Below are 20,291 nucleotides of genomic sequence, written 5' to 3'. Positions count from 1 at the left end.
CAAAGTTATTGTAGCAGAGCAGGGAGATGTTCTGAACAAAACATTCCTCTCTTAGATCAGATTGATAAACGCTCTCATTAACCTTAGTCTCAACAATATTAATTTAAAGGATATTCAACAGCACTAAGACCTGCCTTATTAAAAGTACAGCAATAAGCTAAAGGATTGTTGTATTCATTAAAAAATATTTTATTGGTTTGTGGGTGTTAGTTTTTTTTTCTTAAACCACAAGAAATTATTTTATATTAATGCTGTTTTAATGTCTAGACAATTAAATCTAGTAGGTACTATTTGCGTCTATTGTCATCTTCTGCTTTGTTTCTAACATATTTGGATTCCTGGTTACTATGTTGCTCCTGGTCATTGTTGGACTTATAATATAGACCTTAATTTAAAATTTTGAAGAATAGGATTGATGAAAAGCATCCAAAAGGTGCAAAGACCATAAAGAAAAGAGAAATCCAATATATAATTATCATTAGCTACTTTACACCATGACCTTATGAAATCCCACTGCTGGTTACAGGACTAAATTCAATGATAAATAACATAGTTATCAGTGTTTCTCTTTTTTTTTTTTTTTAACTGGACAGGATCAGGATAATTTTAGATCCTATGAGGAAGTTCCACCAAAATGTCACTCTTTTCTTTACAGTGTGATGTCAGCCTTTGTTTTTTTGCCTTTGTTCCCATGCTTTTGTAGGAATATTTTCAGTCATAGTAAAATGTATGACTGGATAAATTAAGTTTTCTCTCCTATTTTAGATTCTCTCTGTGTATATCAACAAATATATAAGCATACAAAATGTTTGCAAATATATTGCTGAATCTGGAGTGATGACTTTAGCTAATTATGTTCTTTTGATTGAATTATAATGATTTTTGCTTTGCCAAACCATGGGCTCTCACAAGGGCTAACCTAAGACTCACTGACTGTATGATGTTAGAAGTCTCTTCCAACCTGATTAATTCTATGAAATGGCCTCAAGTTGCATCAGGGGAGGTTTAGGTTGACTGGAAGGGTTCTCAAAGACTGGAACAGGCTCTCCAGGGCGGTGGTTGAATCTGCATCCCTGGAGGTGTTTCAAAGAGGCAGAGATGTGATGCTGAGGGACATGGTTTAGCATCAGCATTGGCAGAGTTAGAGAATGGTTGGACTCAATGATCTTAAAGGTCTTTTCCAATTGAAATTATTCTGTGAGAGGGTTAGGTTGGATATTAGGAAAAGCTTCCTGCCAGAAAGGGCAATTAGACACAGGAGTGGATTGCCCAGGGAGCTGATAGAGACACCATCCCTGGAGGTCTTTAAAGAAAGATTGGATGTGGCACTTGGTGGCATGGTTTACCTGGTGTGGTGGTGTTAGGTTGTAGGCTGTACTTGATGATCTCAGAGGGCTTTTCCAGCATCAATGGCCCTGTGATTCTGTGTATTTTCTGCATGTTTTCACTCACAACCAAGACAAATTTTATTAGGGTTTGAATGCAAATACCTTTTAAAAAATGAAACTTACTGATTCAAGAGGCTAGAGTCTCAGTCGCCCTGAGTAACACAATACTGAGTTACAGCTTCAGACAAGGATTTTGAAGCTACTCTGAAGTGCTGTTTTACAGAGAGCTGAAGGTTGACATGCCACCAGGAAACACACTTCAGACCTTTTAAAATGCAGTGTGATAGTAACTAGGCTCAAGTCAACAGCCTGGAGATGCTGTTTAATGTTGTATTTATGGTACCTCCTCAGAGTGGATGAATTTGATTTAATGAAAGTTTTGATCATCTCTGAATACTTCTCTATATTTCAACCCAGACAGTTTTGTCATTACTTGGGCAATAACTATTTGATGAAGTAGAATTTCGATCAAAATAGGGTGTGAGGCTAAGAAATAAAACAAAATTAGAGAACAGCATGTAAATTCTCAGCCTTGACAGTATGAGACTTCCCTTTCAGTTCTTCCCTTTCAGTTTCCAGTTGTTAAATGGCTGAAAAAACTACTCCTTTTTCCATGCCACTGCATGTATCAAGTGCTAAGCATTGTGCTGTTTTGCTGCACATCAGCACAGCAGACCTCTCTGTTGCTAACCATAGAACTCTTTTTTTTTTTTTTTTTTTTTTTTTTGTCCCTCAGGGAACAATTCTAAATCTCAGGCTTTCTTTACATCCTAAGTCCCAGGCTTCCTTTACATCACCTGATCTGGAAGCCTTATAGTAGGAAAATCTCATCAATACATAAAAAAAAATTTGAAACAACGTGAAATCTACTCTATCCTTCCCAAGCCAGTGCTGGCATCCTGGATAGAAAGTAACCTCCCCGTCTCTCTTGTGTTTCATAGGTTTTTGGGGTTTTTTTTCCTTCTTCATTTCTACAAACTACAGCAATTCCACTATCATAAAATGCATCCTGTAGAGTTCTACAGCATTTTATATAGTATTCTATTATAGAAAATAAGAGTTTCAAGAAGGAAAAGACAGAGTAGAGCAAAGTAAAGAATAATACAATCACCAGTATGGTCAGAGGGTTCTTTATTAAGGTTTCATTTAATGAAATAATATTCTCGTTTTTGTTGTTTGAGTTTTTTTGTGGTTTGTTTGGTTGGTTGATTGGTTTGGGATTTTTTTTATTTGTTTATTTCCTTTTTTAAGAAGACGGATTTTTTATTCTATATTTGCCATTTACAAAAGGGTGAAATTACAGAATCACAGAAACAGAGGTTTGAAAAGCCCGTCAGGATCGCCAAGTCCAACCTATAACCCTACTCTACAAGATTCACCTTCAACCACATCCATAAGCACCACACCCAACTGACTCTTAAACACATTCAGGGTTGGGGTCTCAACCACCTCCCTGCTCTATACATTAATGACTTCTGCTGACATTGCTGTCTAGGTTATTATTAAAATCTGTGTTTCAATAGAAGTTAGATTAGGATTTAGTTGTGTATTCTACTAATAGAATGCACACAAACATATCCTCTTGCCAGTGCATGACTAATTAAGCAGAAATACATGGGTTTCAATATATTATGCAGTTAGCTGTGCAAGTCTCCAGTAATGGTCAATAAGACATTTGAGTATTCATTCATCTGTGCACTGATAAACAGAAAATACAGAGACAATTTCAAGTCTTTTTTTTTTTCTATACATGTGCTACTGGTAGCAGAGAGGTTCTGCCTTGCAGTAATGTTGCATTAAGATCTCCACTGCTTAATATGCTTATTGATAAACACAATGACTGGCAATATAATAACGACTAAAAAGAAGCCAAGGTCAAAAATTGATAGATTTTCCTTCCTCATTTCCTTCCTCTTCCCTTTCTGATGCGTAATGGGTTAGTATTTACTTTTACTCTTGAAATACAGAAGTACCCACAAAGCATGGGTCTGAATTCCTGTTGAATCGCAGGTTTAGCCTCAGGAAATAGAAACAAAGTGGGACAAGTTCAATTGTTGACCAAGTCTAAAACTATTTTCATAAAATTAAGGAAAAACTTTTTAAAATCTAACCTAAAATAAATGGCTCCAGATAGCAACTTAAAATTATGTATCTTTCTGTGTCCTTGAACTGGTGAATACAGGTATCATCATTTCAGTATCCTATACATGTAAACTCTTCTTTTTCCTTAATACTATTAATTTCAGAAAAAGCCAAAGTACATCTGGCTAACCATATAACTCAGAAAGTGTTTTGCAAACTTTATCTGGTTCTTGGCTGTTCAAACATGTTTGTGTTTTTTTTTCCTTCTGTTTATAGTTGGAAGGATCTGACATTTCATTATGTCTTTGGGTTCTTACTCTAACTGCTTCAAACAATATTTTACTCCTTTTCTCTTGAGAAAATAAAGAATTTAGCTAATAGCAGACAGATCTGAAACCTTATTATTCCTAGTTTAAAAAAAGTTTAAATGCAGTTATTCCACAAAGAAGCACAAGAGTTATTTTTAAATCTCTGATCTTCTTTTGGATTATGAACTTGCTATAATCACATTTTTTGAAAACAATTTCATTAGATGAGATCTTGAGTCCCAGAAGAAATGTATCATCAATTATGGGCTACAAATGTCCACAGCAAGATAAGCACATCATTATCTGATCACCGATGCCAACATCATTCAACCAAATTCAAATTATATGCAGCAAATGGTCTAGGTGAGTCTGCTCTTCAGATGCTATCTTTAAAAGAATCAAGTTAATGAAGTCTTGGACACTCTTAAAGTCGACAAGCACAGCATCCTTTGCACAATGATATATTCTGAGACTTATTGATTAACTCTCTTACTGTGGCTCATTTTCATACATGGCTAAATAAATTATGCATGATGATCCCTGAATACATGGAAGTCCTGCACACAGCAGAAGGGCTTAGGCTATGAAAAAGGAAAAGGATCTGTACATTTCACATTTTATAATCATAGTACAAAGGAGGTTCATTAAGAATAACAAATTAATGGTCTGACAGTGCAGAACTTTTCCCTTCAGTACTGTGCATTTCAGAACGTGTTATGAAAGCCAGTTATGAAAGCGATACTCCTAAGTGATAGGAGTATTATCATTTCCCCTTGGGAGATTATTCCTCATACTTAACTGACAGGTATTGCTTTTGTCCCTCACATTAAACTTATTTTCCCTCCTCTTGACTACATTGAAGTTAGGATATTTAAGTCTTCAAAAGAACCATTTTCCATCTGCAATTTTACACTGTTTCAATAATTGCACCCTCTTTCTGTATTTCTCCTATGCTGCTGTTTGGTGCCACTGTGCAAACAATTCCAGACCTCTTTGTGAGTATCACACCAATGCCTTCACTCATGGTGGGATGTCACAGTGATCTGGATGATGCAAGTACCTAAATCTATTTATTCTACCTCGACATTTCTTCTCAACTTGAACAATGTAAAAGAAAGAGATTTTTTATTATTATTATTTTAATCTACCTTTTACTATTAGCAGCTCTCCATGAATTTTTTGTCAGTCTTTCTCTAAGAGAAAGAGGAATAATGTTTGTTTTCAATTGAGTAAATCAAGTCTTTTCCTGCAATGTTTTCATCACCTGTAATTGCTTCCACAACTCTGCAGCAGAAGCAAAAGGCTTCTTTCTTTGCAAATGTTTATCAATTTAATATTAGCTGAGTGCTCCTCAAGTTTTCATTCACTTTCTAATTTCCATTTTATGTTTGAGCCTCTACAGTTTATATGTTTTTTCTACTGGCACTGCTCACTGGAGCTTCTGAGGCAAAACACATCAACACTTTGCTCTACATTGTTCTAGATATAATTAGGTAACTCTAGGCTTTACTGCCTTTGTTGCCCCTTCATTGTCTGTGTAGGATATTGTAGATAATATATAAACCTAAAAAACAAACCAAACCAACCAACCAAACACATTCCAAACTGACCAAGCTCTTCTTTGTGAAAATTTAATTCTCTGTAACTTGGATTTAAATTTATAGCACCCTACTAAACATTGATATTTCATTCCCTAAAACAGAGCAGAACAGTGCAGGAAATTGTGAACTTAGTAGAGACCTAGTTGAGAAAAGCTGCTCCACAACCCAGGACTATCCAGGACTAGCGAGCATTTCTCCAGGAATTATAAATACTTTTTTCAAAGTTACAAATATTAGCTCATGTCCAGTATGTGAATCCAGACAGACATTGTTGGTGCTGCAGAAGTAGCACAACTGAAGCGCACCAAAGGTCTGCAATTGTCAGCACTCAAAGACTTATCCAACCTGGTATTGAACACCTCTAGGGAGGGAGCAGCCACAACCCTGGGCAACCTCTGCCAGTGTCTCACCAGCTTCACTCTAAAGAACTTCTTCCTAACATCCACTTTAAATCTCTTTTCTGCCAGTTTAAACTCATTACTCCTCATTCTGGCATTACAAGACCTTGTCAATAGTCCTTCCCCAGTCCTCCTGTAGACTCCTTCAGATACTGGAAGGCCCTTCCAAGGTCTCCTCAAAGATTTCTCCAGGCTCCAGAGCCCAAACTCTTGTAGCCTGTCCTCATAACAGAGCAGCTGCAGCATCTTCATGGCCTCCTCTGGACTGGCTCCAACACTTCCATGTCTTTCTTGTGTTGGGGGCTCCAGAACAGTACACAGTACTCCAGGTGGAGTCTCAGGAGAGCAGAGCAAAGGAGCAGAATCCCCTCCGTTGCCCTGCTGGCCACACTCCCTTTGCTGCAGCTCAGCACATGGTTGCTGTCTGGTCTACACATGCACACTGCTGGCTTATGCTGAGTTTTTCATCACCCCAGACCCCCAGGTCCTTTTCCTTACAGCTGCTCTCAGCCATTCACCGCTCAGCCTGGAGTTTTGCTTTGGATTGTGTGGGCCCATGTGCAGGACCTTACACTTGTCTTTGTTGAATTTCATGAGGTTGGCCTGGGTCCACCTCTGCAGCCTGTCCAGGTCCCTCTGGATGGATCCCTTCCCTCTAGCAAGTAGACTCTGCTACACAGCTTGGTGCCACCTGCAGACTTGCTGAGAGTGCACTTGATTCCTCTGCCCATGTCACTGACAAAGATGTTAAACATCACTGGTCCCAGCACTGACCCCTGAGGGACGCCACTTTTCACTGCTCTCCAAGTGAACATTGTGCTCTTGACCACAACTCTCTGCATGCGACCATTCAGCCAATTCCTTTCCCAGCAGTGCTCCACCCATCAAGTCCATGTTTTTCCTATTTGGTGACCAGGATGCCATGTGGGACAGAGTCAAACACCTTACTCAGGTCCAGGTCCTCAAAAGAAAACTTTAAGCTGCATGGATTTGTACTACAATTTTAACTTAGCAGTAAAATAATTTTGTCCCATATTGTATTAGATCCTAACTTCCCAGAGGAAGCAATTCTTAAAATGTAGAAATTTATGATTGCTATAATACACCCTTATGCGTGGGAAAAGGAACTTGATGGATACAGTTCCCCTTCAACCCATATAAGGTCTTCTTAGAAACTCCTTCTCCACTGTATAAGGTTGAAAGCCTTTTTTTCTCAGTCTCCAGTTTATCAATGTCTTTACAAGACCTCAGTTTTTAGCAGCTTCAGACTGATCTGAAGTTCCTTGAGTAAGACAGAAGAAGAGATCAAAAGCTGCATTTAAGAGTGGTTGAAAAGTAAATGATGTTTTATGTTAATATAAATCTATTATATTTATATAATCATAAAACATCTTAACCTTTTTTTCAAATCTATGCAAATAGTAGTTGCTAGTTACTATTTTGAAATTCTCAACTTCAAACTTTTTTTTTTTTTAATGAAAGGCCTTCACTGCTTATTATGACAAAAAAGAAAGTGTGCAAAGCAGATATAAAGTGTAAAATAGCAAGGATTTCAAGCTACCTAGACATTATCAGCTACTCATTTTTAAGTGGCAGGTTTTAGTAGTTTATGTTTTGTAAGTATTATGAATCAGAGCAGTTTTTAGTGGTTTACCTTTTGTAAGTATCACAAATCAGAGCAATAGGAGTTTCATCAATTTCAATCTGGCAAGAGCTCAATTCTTTTCAGCACAAATAAACACCCAAAAAATTGTTTTAGGGTCCCCAGACTGACTCCAGGTACAGAAACAAAAGAGAACAAATACTGTATTTGTTCCGTCTTTACAGTCATAGCTGAACATCAGTGGAGACTTACACTTTTTTCATCAAAACCCAGAAATACCAGTAAATCACCCACAAACACAACAGAACAGAGCAGAAAATCTAATCTCTATTCATTGAGATGTTTGAGAACCTTGACCAGAGGCTGACAGAGCTGGAGGTGGGGGTGTTTGAAAAAGAGGAGTCTGAGGGGACATCTCATTGCTGTCTACAGTTACCTGAAATGACATCCAGTAGAAGCTGCTTCTGGCCTCTTCTCATAAGTAATTGGAGACAGAACAAGGGGGAATGGCCTCAAGCTGAGACTTGGGGACATTTAGATTGGGCATTGTGTGGCCATCCACTGGAATGAGCTGCCCAGGGAGCTGGTGAAGTCACCAACCCTGGCTGTGTCTAAGGGTTGTTTGGATGTGGTGCTTAGGGGTATGATTTAAGGTAAATCTTGTAGAGTAGGGTTATAGGTCAGACTTGGTGATCCTGAGGGGCTTTGCCAACCTGGATGCAACACCTATTACCATTACAAAACTTGAGCTTTTTTAAAGCACATACTTAGCAGGGTGCAATATGTATGTTCCAAGCAGAGATAACTCCCATCACAACTGATATGATGACTGGTTTTATTGCCCTAGGTATAAGCCTACACTCTCTGAAACCTTCTCCATGAAGAGGTGAGTGTCACCTGCATGAAAAGAGACAAATTAAGAAAGTTCTGTTCCCGCCCTTGATGTGTCTGTAGACTTTCACTTAAATTAGTGCCATTAATCAAGAGGAGAATGAGCTCCCAAGCCTACCATAATTTGAGCTGGGTGTCTCTTCAGGTACCCTGTGTGCTGAGAAAAGACATATCCAAGTGCTGACAATGACGTATTGCCTTGCTCTTAGCTCTGTCATATGCCATATGTTTAGACTGAGAGATAGCTGACAATTAAGGCAGGACATCAATTAATGTCATCCAGGCATGTACCAAAAAACACACAGGTTCACACCAGCTTCCATGTCATATCACTACATGATCTCACTCATTAAGTACCCTGTATTTAGAGTCCTTACTTTTCTCTAGAAGCTGTAGCTAATCTAGTTGCAGTTGACAGAAAGGCTCACGTCAGGCAAGGATGGACCCTGCAAGAGCCAGCAGAGTTAAAGTTAGAACCACTATAATTTACAATCTGAAAGCCACTCCTCAAAAAACTGCTTCTGTAACTCATATCTGTTTGAATTTCAATGGAGATTTCAAACATACTTTGACACCAAGCTGGGAGGCTTGGCTGATACAGCTGAAGGCTGTGTGGCCATCCAGAGAGTCTACGGACAGACTGGAGAGCTGGGCACAGAGGAAACAGATGAGGTTCAGCAAGGACAAGAGCAAAGTCCTGCACCTGGCAAGAAATAATAAACTGCACCAGTACAGGTTGGGAGATGATCTGCTGGAGAGTGATCCTGTGGAGAGAGACCTGGGAATGCTGGTGGATAACAAGTTAACCATGGCACAGCAATGTGCCCTTGTGGCCAAGAAGGCCAGTTGGATCCTGGGGTGTATTAGGAGGAGTGTGTCCAGCAGATCAAGGGAGGTTCTCCTCCCCCTCTACTCTGCCCTGCTGAGACTTCATCTTGAATACTGCATTCAGTTTTGGGTTCCTCAATTTAAGAGGGACAGGGATCTGCTGGAGGGGGTTTACTGGAGAGCTGTGAGGATGATTAGGGGAGTGGAGAGCATGTCTTATGAGGAGAGGCCCGGGACTTTTTAGTCTGGAGAACAGAAGACTGAGAGGGGATTCGAGAAATGTTTGCAAATACCTGAGGCCTGGTGGCCGGGACTTAGGGCAACAAGCTGTGCTCACTTGCTCCCTGGGGTAGGACAAGGAGCAATGGGTGTAAACTGCAGCACAGGAGGTAATTCGTCATTTGTGCTAGATTGTGTGTTAGCTCTCTAGCAGGGGGGTTGGACTCGATGATGTTCTCAGATCCTTTCCAACCCATAACATCCTGGGATCCTGCGATCCTGTGACTTTCTAACTCCTCCTGAAAATAAATGGGAGAAACAAATGATTAAAAATTGGTTTACTGTCTTGCAGGTGGCTGAGTTTTAGTTATGTCTGAAGCCTTTACTTGTGTCTGGGGAGACATTCAGAACTCACTCTATACATAACTCCACATCTCAAACTGCCTGGTGCAGTAACATAATAAATTGAATCTAAAGCTCTTCTTTTGTTCCCTTGACTGATACTGACAGGTAAAAAATGTGAAAACTTTATTCCCAGAGATTGCTTTTTACGCATTAAGAAGGGTGCTTTTTTTACCCTGAGTACTTGATTGTTGCTTGCTTTGCTGAAATACAATTTTACTGTTATTCAAGGCTTAGAACTAGAATTAGAAAAAATATTACACCACATCTCTACTCCTTCTGTTGACTCAGATGTTAAATCAGTGTAAGCATAGAAACTGAAAGTGGCATGGATAAAAAAAAAATATTTAGAGTGAAGGAAAAAAACACAATTTACACATTTTCTATGTGAAATAACTATTCTATAGTGCAAAAAAATCACATTATAAAAATGTGCAGAACATCACAGGATAAAAGATACTTATAAATTATGTGTCTGCATTAAAACAGGAAAATATTCAACAACATGTTTTGATTCCTCAAAGTTTTTGATGATTCTTGAGCTTCCCATTTCAGAATTAGCATTTTTTTCACAATCAAATGTGTATATACATAGAAATATATATATGTACAAATGTGTACTTGATATAAAAATGGCACAAAATTTGTGTAAATCTTTGAGCATGATTTGAGAGTAGAGGGTGACTTTTAGTCTAATCAACATGTTAAGAAGTAAAAAGTAAAAACTAAGAAATGGTTTTGTCTGATATTGCTTCAGGTTTATTTTTCATCTGTCAGCCCTGAAAACTAAGCATGAGATCTGTATCTCACTATGGATTCTGTCTTTTTCATGCCTCATCAGTCCTGGCAATAAAAGAAGGCTTGGATTTTACTTTTATTTACTTGGTGGTGGGTTCAGTGCTTTTCATTGTGTTTCTTGATTGCCTATTGTCATTCGAATGTACTTGTATGACTCACTGAATGGTTATGGGGTTCGCACCTATGGAAGCATAATGTTCACAGAATGATTTTTAATTACTAATGAAAATATTCAATAAGAAAAAAGTCCATAGGAAAAAAAAAAAGAGATCTTGTCTTCATTTCATAAGTACCAGCTTATTCTCAAAGCTTACATTTTGTTGTTTTTTGGGTTTTTCTGGATTTTGGGTGTTTTGTTTTTGTTTGGTTTTGATGTTAGTTTTTAAATACAGAAGTAAATCCAATATAGGTTTTCTAGTTTAAAAAGATATTTTTACAGAAGGATTCTAGCAGGGTATTGTTTATTTTACTTTGTGTTCCTATGCTTTATTTCATTGCACACAGCTAGATAAGGTGAGATTGAATTGAATAGGAAAAGCTACATCTTCACAGGATCACAGGATGTCAGCAGTTGGAAGGGACCCAACGAGGTCACCAAGTCCAACCCCTCTGCCACAGCAGGACCATACAATCTAGCTCAGGTCACACGGGAACATATCCAGACAGGCCTTGAAAGTTGTCAGAGAAGGAGACTCCACAATCTCTCTGGGGAGCCTGTTCCAATGCTCTGGGACCCTTACAGGAAAGAAGTTTCCCCTTGTGTTGAGCTGGAACCTTCTGTGCTGCTGCTTCCATCCATTGCTTCTTGTCCTATCACAGACAGCAAGAGAGCAGAGCCTGTCCCCGCTCTCCTGACCCCCAGCCCTCAGATATTTGTAAACATTTGCCAAATCCCTTCTCAGTCTTCTATTCTCCAGACTAAAAAGTCCCAGGTTCCTCAGCCTCTCTTCATCAGGCAGTGCTCCAGTCCCCTAATCATCCTCATAGGCCTCCAATAGACCCTCTCCAGCAGATCCCTGTCCCTCTTAAACTGGGGAGACCAAAACTGAATGCAGTAGTTCAGATGAGGGTCTCCCAGGGCAGGGTAGAGGGGGAGGAGAACCTCCCTTGATCTGTGGGACATGTTCTTCTTAATACACCCCAGGATCCCACTGGCCTTCTTGGCCACAAGGGCACATTGTTTGTTTTATCACAGAATCACAGAAACATCCAGATTGGCAAAGCCCCTCAGGATCACCAAGTCCAATGCATAACCGTACTCTACAAGGTGCACCTTAAACCATATCCCTAAGCACCATATGACCTTTACACACAGCCAGGATCAGCGACTTGATCACCTCTCGGGAGCTCACTCCAGTGCCTGACCACTCTCTAACTCTGTAGAGGTTCATCCTACTGTTTGGCTCCTTGCCAGTAAGTCAGTCACCCAAGAGCATAAAGTCTCCATCTATAAATAGAAAGTTCTTGGGTACCTGGAATGTAACTTTAGATTATTTCCTCTCACACACCTGGAATAACTGAAATTGCCACCTAGGAAAGTCATACTCTAATTACACTTGAGGGCTCAACTTCATAAGGCTTTCATGCCTTATAGGAAAAAAGTCTATTTATTGTGTGACTGTAATGATCCCTTGACCACAGAGGTTCACCAATCAGAATGGCACTTTGCCAAATCTGACCATATTAGGTGAAGTCAGGAGCCTACTTTCCCTTATTTGGGAAGAACAAGTCTTAGCAAGGCTTGGACCCTCAAAGTGGGTGTCTCCAAGTGTTCTGTCTTCTCCCTGTGCACTGCTCCCCCTCCTCCCCACCCCAGCTGAGGGAAGAGGACCATTGCATCATGCCTGGGCAAGCCAGGACATATATTAGGCCTGTTTTGTCCTTCTATAACATTTCCACACAGTGAAACACAAAGAAATATCTGACTACACAGAAAATACTATCAAGAAATGCTTATTCCTTCAGACAATTAAATCATTCTATTTTCAGGAAACTTTGTCCTAGTCTGGTATCAAAGTTCTCCTATTAACTTCTCCTTCATGACACAAACCAGTAGTTATTAAAAAAAAAAAAATCTACATATCATTCACCATATCTGCAGCTATCAGTAAAACATGTCAGGAATGATTCACAGTGAGTGCTGAGAAAGTGTATTTGTTGGCCCATATTCAGCCATCGTTCTGAGTATATTGATAATCTGCACTGTTAATAGCTGGTAACTAACAATCTACTAACTGCACAACTTTCAAAAATACCTTGTGTGAAGGATTGAGTAAAACTAATAATCTCTTTTAATTTTGATATCCAGGTGGTGATTGTCAATAACTATGAGTGACCAAGCCGCTCTCCGTCATTTTCCAGCAGTCCTGGCTCACCAGAGAGGTCCCAGGAGACTGGAAACTGGCCAATGTGATCCCCATCCACAAGAAGGGTTGGATGGAGGAACCTGGGAACTACAGACCTGTCAGTCTGACCTCAGTGCCAGGGAAACTGATGGAACAGGTTATCTTGGGGGTGATAAGAGCGCACCTGAGGGATGGCAAAGAGCTCAGGTCCAGCCAACATGGGTTTAGGAAGGGCAGATCCTGCCTCTCCAACCTGATCTCCTTCTATGATCAGGTGACCCGCTTGGTGGATGTGGGGAGGCCAGAGAGTGGTGGTGAATGGTGTCACATCCAGCTGGTGGCCAGTCACTAGTGGTGTCCCTCAGGGATCAGTGCTGGGCCAATGGGATGGTGTTCAATAGCTCCAAGTGCAGGGTGCTGCACTTTGGCCACAACAACCCCATGCAGAGATACAGGCTGGGGTCGGAGTGGCTGGAGAGCAGCCAGACAGAGAGGGATCTGGGGGTACTGATTGATACCCGCCTGAACATGAGCCAGCAGTGTGCCCAGGTGGCCAAGAGAGCCAGTGGCATTCTGGCCTGCATCAGGAATGGTGTGGTCAGCAGGAGCAGGGAGGTCCCTGTACGCTGCACTGGTTAGACCACACCTTGAGTACTGTGTTCAGTTCTGGGCCCCCCAGTTTAGGAGGGACATCAAGATGCTTGAGCGTGTCCAGAGAAGGGCAACGAGGCTGGTGAGAGGCCTTGAGCACAAGCCCTATGAGGAGAGGCTGAGGGAGCTGGGATTGTTTAGCCTGGAGAAGAGGCTCAGGGGTGACCTTATTGCTGTCTACAACTACCTGAAGGGTGGTTGTGGCCAGGAGGAAGTTGCTCTCTTCTCTCAAGTGGCCAGCACCAGAATGAGAGGACACAGCCTCAGGCTACGTCTGGGGAAATTTAGGCTGGAGGTGAGGAGAAAGTTCTTCACTGAGAGAGTCATTGGACACTGGAATGGGCTGCCCGGGGAGGTGGTGGAGTCGCCGTCCCTGGGGCTGTTCAAGGCAGGACTGGATGTGGCACTTGGTGCCATGGTCTAGCCTTGAGCTCTGTGGTAAAGGGTTGGACTTGATGATCTGTGAGGTCTCTTCCAACCTTGGTGATACTGTGATACTGTGAAAACTGTTTATTAACATTAAAACTTACCAGAAACTTATTCACAGGTTCAAAGCAATGCACAGGTTGGAAATTTGTACACGCAGGGCACAGGCAAAACTAGATCACTTATTTTTTACAGTGGCAATGCAAATATTATCCTGGAAGAGGCTTTTAAGTATTTACACACAAAATTATAAATCAGGCAGCACTCAAAGCAGGTGGAACTCTGTCCGATTGGCTGCTGAGACTTGATTTCTCTCAGGCTTCTATTGGAAGGAGGCTTACAATCTCCGACCTTGTCCAAGCTCCTCTGGATGATCTGTGTATCTCCAGGACTCGTAGTCTTAGCAGAAAGACTTTCAGGGGCAGGTAGGATTTCTTGAGGTATGCATGGTCTCAGCAGAGTGTCATGCTGGGGGCTTTGCAGGCATTTGGAGCCTGTTCCTGGCAAGCTCTTCAGGCAAATTCAGGATGCAAAATGAGGTGTCATCAGCCTCGCACTACCTGCTCATCCCTTTTATCAATATCCAGCCTGCGACTGGTGGGGCACTGGACATCAATTAGCCAATCAGAATGGCACTTTGCCAGGCCTCACTACAAGGCTTTTGGCCTCCCCTCCCAAGGTTGCTTGTCCACAACAGAAGGAGGTGGGGCAGGCAAACATACATGGGCATGGATAAGCCCATGTTTGCCCCATCAAGCCTACTACCACACCTTGTAGCCATATTTCTGTGCTGCAACATCTATATTTTCGGTTGGCTACTGAAAAACACCCTAGATTCCACATTGGAGGGTGTATTTTTCAAATCCTGGCATTGTCCTGGTAGAAGGCCCAGCAGAGACTCAGTACAAAAGCAAAAAGTTGTCTGTAGAACAGATTTTAATTGTTTCTGAACAGATTTTAAGTGTCAATTATTAAACAGGAAAATTTTGTAAAAGTCTAAATGTCAGATGATTAGTGTATATACCACTAATTAGTCTAATGGCACCCACTTGAAGGCTAAACCATCAAGAGCAATATTATTGAGATTCACAATATACCAAGTCTAGAGATGAAGAACATTTTCTGTCAAAATTAAATACTAGAGGGATGTGGACAGAAATAAAGTAGAAAAAGGAAGTGAAAATTCATGACTAGGAAGGCTCAAATAATATTTTCACTTTGCATTCTGGAATTACTATAAGAAGATGAAGTCAGCAGGTAATTTTTAAGGGCACTTAAAATTTTAAGTACCTTTTAAAGAATCAAAAATATCAAGTAAATGTCTCAAGAGGGAATAGTACTTTATTATCACATATATACTAGTTTGAGAGACGATCTTTGTTTGAAAAAGCCTTGCACAAATATTTGGCCTTTGATGAGTATTTGGACAACATTAATATTTCAAAGGTGATGAAGTAAAAAGTCAGCTTAAATTTCTGAACATGAAAAAATGGAATTGTGTCATTGTAAGTATTGGACGTCTGTGGATGTAGTCTACTTGGACTTCAGCAAAGTCTTTGACACTGTCTGCCACAACAAGCTCCTGGCAAAGCTGGCAGCTCATGGCTTGGACAAATTCACTCTGATAAGGGTCAAGAACTGGCTGGAAGGCCGAGCCCAGAGAGTGGTGGTGAATAGTGCCACGTCCAGTTGGCAATCAGTCACTAGTGGTGTTCCCCAAGGATCAGTGCTGGGCCCAGTCCTGTTCAATATCTTTATTGATGATCTGGATGAGGGGATTGAGTCCAGCATCAGTACGTTTGCAGATGACACCAAGCTAAGAACAGGTGGCGATCTGTTGGAGGATAGGAGCGACCTGCAGAGGCTGGATGGGTGGGCAGAGGCCAATGGGATGACATTTAACAAGGCCAAGTGCAGGGTTCTGCACTTTGGCCACAACAACTCTAAGAAGAAATACAGGCTGGGGACAGAGTGGCTGGAGAGCAGCCAGGAAGAAAGGGACCTGAGGATACTAGTAGGTAGGCTGAAGATGAGCCAGCAGTGTGCCCAAGTGGCCAAGAGATCCAATGGCATCCTGGCCTGCATCAGGAACAGTGTGGCCAGCAGGACAAGGGAGGTTATTCTTCCCCTGTACTCAGCACTGGTCAGGCTACACTTTGAGTACTGTGTCCTAAAGGACAGAAAATGGGCTTAAGCATGTCCTGTCTTATTTACCTGTCTGTCTGCATTGCAGCCAGAGGCGGGAAAACAGGACAAAAGAAACCCAGACAGTTTGGTCTGGCTGCCTGAGAGGGGTTTCATGGGGACCATGCCCCTGTCCCATGGTAGGCGTATGCACCCCCCATTTTATGGAAGACAACAGCCTGTGGGTTCTTCCATTTTTGTGTCTACTTGGGTAATTGCCAGAGGTGATTGGGTGATTGTATGGTCAATGAGACCATTAGCCTCGGCCATTACCCTATTAATAGGGGTGAACCGGGGAATAAAGTGCTGGCATGCTCTTTCATTCCTCTCTGATCTGCCACTCGCCTGCCTGTCGCCCCAGCCATCACCTCAGCTGCCTCAAGCCACCTCAGCCAGCAGCCCATGTGGAATTTGCCACAGGACTTCTGTTGAATATTTCCCTGCCTATGTTTTTGGGCCACGGACTAGTGAGTATTCTCCATTCTTTGTTCAAGTTGCTAAAGCATTTAATCAACCTCACAAGCGGTGAATTAAGCTGCCAGACTCTCTATGAAAGACATTTTCTGAAATCCTTCAAAATTCCATTGTATAGAGACATTCTGTGACACAGTTCTGCTAACTGCATCCAAGAACTTGTGTGGATAGTTGTAAATAAGTTTGGGGGAATTATTTTGGGTATATTAATAAATAATTCATAATTTTTAAATCTGCCTCATTGCATTTTACCCCAAACTCAGATTTCAACTAGCCCCTTTTTTAATACCCCTCAATTCAGGAGAGATGCTGAGATGCTGGAATTAGTCCAAATAAGGGTGGTGAAGCTGGTGAGAAGCCTGGAACACAAACCCTATGAGGAGAGGCTGAGGGAGCTGGAATTGTTTAGCCTGGAGAAGAGAAGGCTCAGGGGTGACCTCACTGCTGACTACAACTACCTGAAGGGAGGATGTATCTTGATGGGTGTTGGTGTCTTCTCCCAGGCAACCATCAATAGAATAAGTGGACACAGTCTCAAGTTGTGCCAAGGGAGGTATAGGCTGGATGTTAGGAGGAAGTTCTTCACAGAGAGAATGATTGGCATTGGAATGGGCTGCTCAGGGAGGTAGTGGAGCCACTATCCCTGGAGGTTTTCAAGAAAAGACTGGATGAAGCACTTAGTGCCATGGTCTAGTTGACTGGATAGGGCTGGGTGCTAGGTTGGACTGAATGATCTTGGATGTCTCTTCCGACCTGGTTGATTCTATGATTCTATGATTATATATCAATTGAATTCAATAGCAAACACGTTTAACTGGTGTAAGACTGATTAATCAGATGCCTCTGGCATAAACACATTTTGGGTGCTAAATTTCATCTTCATTCATTCAATAGAAAACCAGATGTTCCCTGATCACCAGTTTGCAAAGCCAGCCCTCCTAAGGACACAAGTCATAGAATCACAGAATGGTTTACGCTGGAAATTACCTCAAAGACCATCTAGTTCCAATCTCCCACCATAGGCAGGGACACCTTCCACTAGAACAGGTGCATATTGACAGGCTACTGCTCATACCAAAATCATGCACAGAGTTCAACTTTTCAATGAAAACATGCCAGTGGCATTCCACAGTGTCCAAGTAGGTATCACACAGAGCATCTCATGTACGAGCTTGTGTCCACTGCTTCTTATCCTGTCTCTGGGCAACACTAAAGAAGAGCTTGACTCTATCTTTACACTCACCAGATCCATCAAAATATACCTTTTAACTTGCTTCAGTGGACTGGGATTCATACCAAAAGAGGAAGTCCCTTGGATCTTTATGATATCACACATACTAGTATTTACTGCCTTCAGCAAATACCATCACAGCAAGTTTAAAATTTCTCAATATCATCACTGGACTATGTCTCTTCAAAGTGTCTGTGCTTCCTAAAGTTAAAGACGTGGCTTTTTTGTAATCAGTATCTGCTTCTAGCAGTGATAACACTGACATTTGTAGTTACTAACAAGGATGGGTGAGCAGAAAGCAAATGTTGCAACTATGTGGAGAAGCAGACAGGACAGATCACCTCGAGCTGACCAACAAGCAATTCCATTCCACACACCCCATGTTTAGTATAAAGCTGAAGAATTGTAAGGATTAAGCCCTCTTCTTCAACGGCCTCTGTCCCAGGAGGACTGCCCATTCTGCCTTTGGTCCTGATCTGTGTGTTCCTGAATCCACTTCCTGTCTGCTGTTAAGCTCAGCTTGGAATTCCCCAGTGCTTGCCCACAGAATCAGTGTGATAGTGATGTAATTGCTGTCAGGGGTTTGGGTTTGATGTTGAGTTTGTATGTATCTGTATTCATTCCATTATTACTATTGTCATTAAATCTGCCTTCAGTTTTCGTTTCCAATCCCTAAGCCTTCCTCTCTTACTCACTTTCTTTTCCCATTGGTAAAGGAGAGAGGTGGATAAAGAGTATCCACTATTTCATGTAGCAACTGGTGCAGCCCTAACCCTTGACAAATGGCAATGCTTGCAATGGTATTTAAAATGCAATTTCTGTTCATCACAGTTTTTGCTTTAGTGTACTCTATGCATCAGTTGCATGAGGAATTCTATGCAAGCACTTGGAATGACTTTTTCTATATCTATGCATCAGTCATCATTTTAATCTACTTAACCAACACTGACAAACTTGTAACTTCTTTGTAAGAGAATAATCCTTTGCTTTATTTTTCCCTCAATATTTGTCAGAAAAGCTTAACTTCCCTGCTGAAACTCCCCATGGTCGGTAGCATTGCAAATAAGTTGGTTAAATACATTTTGCATTCTCAAATATTACATTTGTTACACAGATTTAAAAATATGTAGCTCACATTCACATCATCTCCAGTTTGGTAAGAAGGCTGTCAACCTTGTCAATTATATTAATTCACAGACTTCCTTTTATGTTTTTCCTCCCATGTTTTCTAACCTTTCTGATCATAATCTACAAAAATTTTCTCTATAGCTGCACTTTGTCTTCAAATAGCCCTTTTAAAAAATCTCCCCTTTTTCATCAGACTTTATAGTGCACAGGTAGCATATCTTTATTATTCTAGTGTTGCTTTCCATCTTTTATGGATTCAATTTTCAAAATGTATTATATTCTGCAGAGCTATTGTCCTCTTCACCTCCTCAGTTCATCCTTCTGTTCTGTCTCTTTTACCTGTAAGCCCCTTCCCCCTACCGTGACCTTTCCCAGTCCTTTGATGTCTCCTCAGTTTGTGCCTGTCCTCCAAGTCACGCTGCTACCCTTCTTAACAATTTTTCTGACTGAAGCCTGGTCCTATGTTTGAAGATTTTATTCTAAACTACTTTTCAGACATGTTCTAATTGGAGACAACCCAGAAAAGAAAATTAACTATCTTTTAATCTGAGAACCTTCCAAACCAGGGAAAGCAATGCCATGCTGATTGCTACCAAAGATGTCCTGCTTTCTCTGAAGAGTTTCAATAGAAGGTAAAAGTGATCAATTTCATTTGAAAGAAGACTGGAGAGAGAAGAAATGAGGATATCGAGTAACTTACTTAAAACATCCCTATTTAATCAATGCTTCACTTTGTGTTTTCACAGAATCTGAGGTGAACGTTTTCAATCATTTCTGACAAACCTGTGTGTAACTTATTGATTAAGAGATGTAATGAATCCTGGGTTCACAATTATCACTCTACTAACCACTATATGCAGGTTAAGCGAGTTTGCTCCATATGCTTTGATCAGAAAACCTTAGGTGTAGTTAAGCTGTGAGTTCAACTGTGTATTATGTGATGTCGTGACACATTTCTGGGACACAAAGAAGGACACTGAACAGTTGGAAGAAGTCCAGAGAGGGCCACGAAGATGCTCAGAGGGCTGGAGCACCTCTCCTATGCTTCTGTCATTCTTGTCAACAGTAAGACAAGAGCTGGCAGTGTGCATGCAGCCCAGACAGCAACAGTGTGCTAGGCTGCAGCAAGAGCAGCATGTCCAGAAGGGCAAGGGAAGGGATTCTGACCCTTTGCTCTCCTGAGAACCCACCTGGAGTACCGTGTACAATTCTGGAGCCACCAACACAGGAAGAATATGGAAATGTTGGAGCAAGTCCAGGAGAGGACACAAAGATGCTCAGAGGGCTGGAGCACCTCTGCTGTGAGGACAGGCTATGAGAGTTGGGGGTCTGCA

The sequence above is a fragment of the Pogoniulus pusillus genome, chromosome 10, assembly GCF_015220805.1.
Source record: "Pogoniulus pusillus isolate bPogPus1 chromosome 10, bPogPus1.pri, whole genome shotgun sequence".
Classification (NCBI taxonomy): Eukaryota; Metazoa; Chordata; class Aves; order Piciformes; family Lybiidae; genus Pogoniulus; species Pogoniulus pusillus.
This window is presented reverse-complemented; position numbering follows the sequence as displayed.